We start from the raw sequence: 8,810 nt of genomic DNA, 5'->3' as shown, positions 1-8,810 counted from the left end.
GACCGTTCAGTCCTCCGTTCGGCTCATATCATATAGGGTACGCATTAAATGAGAGCGACCGTCAGACAGTTAAAATACGCGAACGAGAAGCATACGCACGTACGTAACTTTGTCAAACGAATCGTGATTAGAACGTTCTTATAAGAAAATTAAGAAATTATATCAGAATGTCGGACGTCGATATTAGCGGACAAGCGGTTTCTCCTTCGTCGAATCAAGGGAGTGGAGGAAATTCCGCCGCCGTTGTTAACGCATCGTCAACAGGCACACCGGCCGGGTCGAATTCATCTTCGGTGTCGGCTACGGGAGCCGCATCAGCTACAGCCGGTAGCGCAGGTTCGTCTGCAGGAGGGAAGAAAGAAAAATCCACTTCGAGCAAGGCGAAGAGTTCTAAATCGAAAGTTAGTCATCCTCCGATCGCTGATATGGTAACGAGTGCAATTAAAGGATTGAAAGAGAAAGGCGGAACTTCCTTCAGAGCTATTAAAAAATACATAGCGGCCAATTACAAAGTGGATGCTGACAAATTATCGCCCTTTATAAAGAAATATATAAAGACGTGGATCGCTTCGGGTGTTTTGGTACAAACGAAGGGCAAAGGAGCTTCCGGATCATTTAAATTAGCGGCTTCGGCACGTAAAGCAGGAGGTACGACAGCCGCAGGTACGAAGAAAAGAAAAACGGCCACTGCCAAAACCGGACAGAAAAATAAACGAAAACCAGTAGGAGGTGCCGCGACAGCTACGACAGCCGGTGGTAAAAAAGCGTCTGCCAAAAAAACCTCAGAGAAAACGGAAAAAAAGACGACCGCCGCCTCCGCCTCAACTAAGAAAACCACAGCTAAAAGTAAGAAAGGTGAATCTGCAACTTTGGCCGAGAAAAAAGCTTCTGCCAAAAAAGCCGTCGAAAAGAAAACAGGAAAGAAATCTACCGCCGCCACGACTACGTCCGCTTCCAATGCCGCCGCTAATAGTTCATCTTCGAAAGCAGCAAAAAGCAACACGGCCGCAAGATCCCCGAAATCGCCTTCCAAAGCGAAAAAATCTAATAAAGCCGGACCTACGAAAAAGCCCAAGGCGCCTAAACCGAAAAGTGCTAAGACGACGACCTCAACTGTTCGTGTTGCCGCTGGTGAAGGTGCGAAAACTAAAAAACCAGTATCACCAAAGAAAAAGAAATAAAACTATTTCTACTACGTATGACGATATATTAAACAGGCGACACATTTCATCGTCAGATCAAGAAGACACGGAGTTGAAAATTACAAATATCCCGACACTCCTGGACGTGCTACGACTTCCCTAAAAAATACGTTCGTCCAAGACCGTATTTTTTTAATAGAAAAAAAAACGGTTCTTTTCAGAACCACAATATAACTTTATAAAAGAAAGAATATTTATATAATTTATTTATTATCTTATTATTACTTAAATGATTATTTTCTAGATAGAGCCGTAACTAATTAGGGAACCGATCGATCGATACTCTAAAACAGTAATAAAGGAATATTCAGTACAGATCAGATTATTTATAAATTTTCTAGTTAATATTTATTCTTTAATAAGAACGCGTATTCTAACTTCTTTTTTATACGATTTTGTTGGCCCTGAAAAGGACCGATATTAAAGGGCGTATGCAAAACTTTAAACGGTTTGCGTTATCTATTTGGTTTTGCTGTCTGTCTTTTTAGGCAATAATACTGCTTGAATGTTAGGCAAGACGCCGCCCTGGGCAATAGTAACGCCAGATAACAGTTTATTCAATTCCTCGTCGTTTCTGATGGCCAATTGTAAATGCCTAGGGATAATCCTTGTTTTCTTGTTGTCTCTAGCGGCGTTACCCGCCAACTCGAGAACTTCGGCCGCCAGATATTCCATTACGGCAGCTAAGTAAACGGGAGCACCGGCCCCTACGCGTTCGGCATAATTTCCTTTCCTTAGAAGTCGGTGAATACGACCGACAGGAAATTGTAATCCCGCACGATTGGAACGAGACTTCGCCTTTCCCTTCACTTTTCCGCCTTTACCACGTCCGGACATGTTAATCTCGATCGTTGTTAGATACTGCTCACCTTTAAATCAAAAACGGTACTGGAAATTTCTTACAGATCGGCCTGGAATTTTGTCCGCGAGCCAAACTCGTTATATCATACGCGACCAATCAGACTCTAACTCGGGCTATGGGCGGGGCTTAGAAGTGTTCCTTCGAATGTTATAAGTTCTAGAATTAAAGGCATTTTTTTAGTTAAGTACTCTTTGAGGTACGTGAGACGTCGGGATTTTTATTTCGAAATGCCACCGAAGACAAGCGGTAAGGCGGCCAAGAAAGCCGGAAAAGCCCAGAAAAATATCTCTAAGAGCGACAAGAAAAAGAAGCGCAGGAGGAAGGAAAGCTATGCGATTTACATATACAAAGTTTTAAAGCAGGTTCATCCCGATACGGGTATCTCCAGCAAGGCCATGTCGATCATGAATTCTTTCGTGAACGATATATTCGAAAGGATAGCCGCCGAAGCGTCGCGTCTCGCCCATTACAATAAGAGATCAACGATCACGAGCAGAGAAATCCAAACCGCCGTTAGGTTATTGTTACCCGGTGAGTTGGCTAAGCACGCCGTTAGCGAAGGTACCAAAGCAGTCACCAAATATACCAGTTCTAAGTAAATTAATTCACATACCTATGTGTGTTTCAATATACTACTTACCTGCAAAATCGGTTCTTTTCAGAACCACAATTGGATATACATTTTAAAAAATGAAATGTTAAACAGTAGCTGACATTTTATAAAAACAGAATTTTCAGATATATATATATATATTGTAGTTATTGTATTGAATTATATTATATCATTATAATCTGTTATATAGTAAGTATATAGAATAAGTTTTGTAAAAATGGTACGGCCCGAGATTGTTATTTAAAAATAAGGTAAAGTATTTCTGGAGTGACTTCGAAAATATGTGTATTCATTTTTATTACGTTTATGACTATATGATAATTAATTTATTTTTCCTAACTGTGGCTAATTGTGGATTGTGGCTAATTTCTACACGATAAGTATTAATCACGGGAACGTCTCGAAATGAACAAATAGGAACTGTAATTAATCAAGAATTTAGAATGGAACTATCGTCCTAATATAATGAGGATCGTCAAAGAGAAGATACTTTTTTTTTCGTTTACTAGGTTGACCTTGCTTGGGGACAGTGGAACTCAGTGGAAAATCGCTGATGGTGGGTGAGGAGGATAGGCCTGTGGTCAGAATCGATATCTTGGAGTACTTGCAGGTCAGAGGCTTGATTCGAATTTTGATAGATAAAAAAGTCAATTATTGTCGGTCGATTGGAGGAGTAGTGAGTTGGTTCGCTTGGAGCAATAAGCCCAAGTTCCAACTCATCTATTATCCCGGCCGATAGTAATTCTTCCAATAGCTGTGTGGTTGATGGCGTTGAAAATGGCCTGAAAATCTCCTTGGTCATCTGAATATGTTCCGAAGAGTATTTCGCCAATGGAGATCGGGTTCGTGTTCTAGTGGAATCCAGACCAGCCAGACGACTGTTATCTTGAGTTCCCCGTACATGAGTGGGGGGAGGAATTGGTCTTTTGGGTTTGGTTGTTTTTGGAGTAGGTCGGCACTTGCATCCCGAGTAATTTGCGGTGTATGGTTCTCAACAGTTGGTGCATTTCGGCGGGGAATTTCTGTCTTTGGGACTTGACGTAGGCCGGAGTGGCTTTACAGTTGGCCGATGAATGACCGTAGAATTGGCAGTTAAAACGTTGAACGCGCCTGCCGTTGCCGCGCTGGGCTTGGACTTTTACCACCTGATTCATTAGGCGGTCGACCGCGAAGATACGGCGTTCCTCTCGAGGAACCGACCAACATGGATTGGATTGAAACCGAGCTTCATGAGCGCGGTTCGGACTTCGAGTTACCATTACGTCGAGAGAGAAATATAATATATTAGCTGACCCCGCAGACACTCCGTACCCTGTACTCAATGGATAAATAAAGGATTCATTCTATCAAATTCTTCGTTCAAATCACTTTCGAATCATCCTTAGGAACATTCTGATATCGGAAAACCTTATCCGTAGTCGATAAACGATATCTAACGGATGAATTATAGAAAATGGCCAATAAGCGGCAAATATCCGATCGTAAGGGTGCACCATCGTTTCGGCGAATCATTCTTTTGGAATCTTACGTTCTACAAGCAAAACATTTATTCATAGGTATATACCGATAATAACGAACGGGCCGACGTAACAACCTAAAATGTCCTGAAATACGTGAGAACAGTTTTACTCCGATCGCCGTATCGATATGTGACAGTATCCATCCTATGAAGGATCTTTACATTCTACTAGCATAATTTTATGGATCGGAATTTTCCGACTTTTAAAGAACGTGATCGGCAGTCTAGAAACGGCCTGAGGACGTATTAACACGAGAGGTTAAAATTATTGCTTTAGAAGTTCACGTTGTCTAAAGCTAAAGTTTATTCATCGGAACATTCCGATAATAACGAGAACGGGCAGACGTAAAAACGAAAAATTTGCGCAACGTCCGTATAAACGATCTGTTCTAAAACACCCATACATTTCCGATAGCTGGCGAGAGACCCGCGCTTAAATCGTGTGCGCTTCTACGTGGGGCGATACGAGAGACGGATACGACGGGTCGGGTCGACCGGCGCTGTGACACTTTTACCGAGTGGCTTTTGATCAGCGAAGGTGGTATTACATATTATATGTTAATATATAAGATCCGAACCGTATTTTTTTATTTATCTAAATAAAAAGCGTATTTCGTCGTGTTATTATATATTCGTAACGCTCTCGCGATTTTGTATCGTCGTTTCGTTGTTCTTCCTGGTCGGTTTTTTTCGATATATCGGGAAGCGTACGACGACGACGACGGTATCACTGCGAGATCGCGAATTCGGCGGGAACATTCGGCTTCGTTAGAAGAAGATGATCCACGATTCATATGCGATTGGAATTATTATTTTTATGGACGTATCGGTTTTTCATCGGAACGTTCATAAAACAGCAACACATTTTGCGATAGCTCTCTGCTCTCCGAGCGAGAATAAAATAAAAAATCACGAAACGTTTCTCGTACGAGGTTTCCTTGTCGCTTTATATATTTCTATCTAGCGAAGGGTTCGGAGAGAATGTTTTTCGAGGTCTTATAAACGCCGAACGATATTTTGCGGCATCCAATTTTCGACGTAGTCGACGATCGTCGTCGATAATCGAGATAATTGGGTGCCTAGTCGATCGGTTGTGTATAAAAAAAACAAAAGATGTGTCTAAGATGATGATATCGTTTTGTTTTATTAGACAACTAATATTAAAATGTAAGAGCGTGGCGCCTCGGACCGGTTTTTCCGTCGTCTAGGCGCGCTATCATGCACCTCCTTTTTATTAGTCGTCGATATATATTATATATCGTCGTCTTACGCACACGTTTCTTTATAAGTCAAACTTATAAAATAAACTGTGTCTGTATTTGTTTTATCTGCTTCGTGTCGATAAAATAATAAGAACAGTTCCCTGGTTGATCCTGCCAGTAGTCATATGCTTGTCTCAAAGATTAAGCCATGCATGTCTCAGTACATACCGAATTAAGGTGAAACCGCGAAAGGCTCATTAAATCAGTTATGGTTCCTTAGATCGTACCCACAATTACTTGGATAACTGTGGTAATTCTAGAGCTAATACATGCAAACAGAGCTCCGACCAGAGATGGAAGGAGTGCTTTTATTAGATCAAAACCAATCGGTTTCGGGTTCGCGCTCGTCATCGTACAACTTGGTGACTCTGAATAACTTTAAGCTGATCGCACGGTCTCGCACCGGCGACACATCTTTCAAATGTCTGCCTTATCAACTGTCGATGGTAGGTTCTGCGCCTACCATGGTCGTAACGGGTAACGGGGAATCAGGGTTCGATTCCGGAGAGGGAGCCTGAGAAACGGCTACCACATCCAAGGAAGGCAGCAGGCGCGCAAATTACCCACTCCCGGCACGGGGAGGTAGTGACGAAAAATAACGATACGGGACTCATCCGAGGCCCCGTAATCGGAATGAGTACACTCTAAACCCTTTAACGAGGATCAATTGGAGGGCCAGTCTGGTGCCAGCAGCCGCGGTAATTCCAGCTCCAATAGCGTATATTAAAGTTGTTGCGGTTAAAAAGCTCGTAGTCGAATTTGTGTCTCGCGCCGCCGGTTCATCGTTCGCGGTGTTAACTGGCGTGTTTTTCGCGAGACGTCCTGCCGGTGGGCTTAGTCGTGTCGCGTCGCCGTCGCGCGTGCGTTTCGGCGTGCGTGTTGTGCGCGTCGTGGTTACGACGGCCCAACTCAATCCTGCCGCGGTGCTCTTTACTGAGTGTCGAGGTGGGCCGGCACGTTTACTTTGAACAAATTAGAGTGCTCAAAGCAGGCTAAAATTTCGCCTGAATACTGTATGCATGGAATAATGGAATAGGACCTCGGTTCTATTTTGTTGGTTTTCGGAACCCCGAGGTAATGATTAATAGGAACGGATGGGGGCATTCGTATTGCGACGTTAGAGGTGAAATTCTTGGATCGTCGCAAGACGAACAGAAGCGAAAGCATTTGCCAAAAACGCTTTCATTGATCAAGAACGAAAGTTAGAGGTTCGAAGGCGATCAGATACCGCCCTAGTTCTAACCTTAAACGATGCCAGCTAGCGATCCGTCGACGTTCCCTAATATGACTCGACGGGCAGCTTCCGGGAAACCAAAGCTTTTGGGTTCCGGGGGAAGTATGGTTGCAAAGCTGAAACTTAAAGGAATTGACGGAAGGGCACCACCAGGAGTGGAGCCTGCGGCTTAATTTGACTCAACACGGGAAACCTCACCAGGCCCGGACACCGGAAGGATTGACAGATTGAGAGCTCTTTCTTGATTCGGTGGGTGGTGGTGCATGGCCGTTCTTAGTTGGTGGAGCGATTTGTCTGGTTAATTCCGATAACGAACGAGACTCTAGCCTGCTAACTAGGCGCTTTTTGACATCCTAAAGGCCCGCCGGCCGCGTTGCTTTCGGGTTTCGCGGTTCGTGCGCGGTTTTTACTGTCGGCGTACAAACTATTCTTCTTAGAGGGACAGGCGGCTTCTAGCCGCACGAGATTGAGCAATAACAGGTCTGTGATGCCCTTAGATGTTCTGGGCCGCACGCGCGCTACACTGAAGGAATCAGCGTGTCTTCCCTGGCCGAGCGGCCCGGGTAACCCGCTGAACCTCCTTCGTGCTAGGGATTGGGGCTTGCAATTGTTCCCCATGAACGAGGAATTCCCAGTAAGCGCGAGTCATAAGCTCGCGTTGATTACGTCCCTGCCCTTTGTACACACCGCCCGTCGCTACTACCGATTGAATGATTTAGTGAGGTCTTCGGATCGACACGCGATGGCGTTTCGGCGTCGTCGATGTGTAGGAAAAGATGACCAAACTTGATCATTTAGAGGAAGTAAAAGTCGTAACAAGGTTTCCGTAGGTGAACCTGCGGAAGGATCATTACAGTGTGTTGTTATGCCTATATATATATAATAGGTAAACGTACAAGTCTGTAAAAATCATTGTCGAACGTTAAAGAGCCATCTACGAAGTTCGGAAGTTCCGATCGAATTTCGACGTCGTCAACGTAGCTGTTTTCGGGTACCTATAATATATGGTTTTAAAAGATGTACGCCCGAAAGCGGAGATATATACGATGAAGATGTTGTTATATAGGACGACGAGTAATAATCGTCGGCCTACGACGGATTTCGTTATAAATGGACAAATCGAGCGCAAAATAAAACGATTTTGCCAATTATATTTCTAATCGACGTTTCGATCCTCATATCGACGAACATATACGATGATCGGTAATGTGATTAGTTTACGAAAATCTTATCACCCTTCGTTTGTTTCATTCCAAAAGGGTGAGATTTAGTTTACGAAAATATTGCCAAACTATGATCAGCGTATGCTCTTTTGTTGTCGTACGAGGTGAGACGACGAAAATTTACAACGAACGTCACCATTTCGAGTAGTCTGTCTCCGCTCCTCTCGTTGTGTGTAGTGGAGAAGACGAAAATAAACCGTAAGAGCGTTTTAAAGTCGACGGCGGCTGCGAAAGGGGCGCAAGCGCTGTCTATGACGTGAGCGCGCGTCGTCGTCGTCGTCGTCGTCTTATAATAGAAACGTTTCGATATGCGTTTAAAACCTAACTTAAAAAAAGATTACCCTAAACGGTGGATCACTTGGCTCGTGGGTCGATGAAGAACGCAGCTAATTGCGCGTCAACTTGTGAACTGCAGGACACATGAACATCGACATTTCGAACGCACATTGCGGTCCTGGGATCTCATACCCGGACCACTCCTGGCTGAGGGTCGTATCTCATTTCAAGACTGCTCGGATTTTCTTTGATCTTCGCGATCGACGAGAAATGTCTGAGCGTGCTGAGCGTATAAGCGCGATTCGATCGCGACGTTCTAAAACGTGACAGCGGACCCGTACGTGTGACCTAACTCTCTCGTACGGGTCGTACGAATATGAAAGGGATGAGACGTGTTTAAAACGGTCGTTCGCACGTTTTTGTGATAAACGTAGCGCGCACCATTAATACGATCGTCGTATCCGATAAAATTAGTTTTTAATCGACGTCGGATCGTAGGTGCGTTGTCTCTCGAATACGAGGGAGAAAACACCGTTTTTCGACGGCGCGTCTTTTCCATTCTAAACTTTTATATTTCGTATTGGCTCCTAATCTTCATTATTATGATGATTACGAGCGC

The 8,810-nt window shown here is 43.9% G+C and overlaps 2 non-coding genes across 2 annotated transcripts; both read left to right on the top strand.

The window, feature by feature from the left end:
• Positions 1-5,556: 5,556 nt before the first annotated feature.
• Positions 5,557-7,545, top strand: LOC143206455 (small subunit ribosomal RNA). The gene has a single exon (XR_013008419.1). It is a non-coding gene; the product is annotated as a small subunit ribosomal RNA (ribosomal RNA).
• A 708-nt stretch (positions 7,546-8,253) lies between these two features.
• LOC143206454 (5.8S ribosomal RNA) lies at positions 8,254-8,408 on the top strand. Its single transcript, XR_013008418.1, has one exon. It is a non-coding gene; the product is annotated as a 5.8S ribosomal RNA (ribosomal RNA).
• Positions 8,409-8,810: the final 402 nt, after the last annotated feature.

This window comes from Rhynchophorus ferrugineus, unplaced genomic scaffold (assembly GCF_030347505.1).
Source record: "Rhynchophorus ferrugineus isolate W39M unplaced genomic scaffold, kcgeb_rfMv2 rfM700, whole genome shotgun sequence".
Taxonomy (NCBI): Eukaryota; Metazoa; Arthropoda; class Insecta; order Coleoptera; family Curculionidae; genus Rhynchophorus; species Rhynchophorus ferrugineus.
Note: the sequence above shows the minus strand (reverse complement) of the source record. Positions and strands in the feature narration are given on the sequence as shown.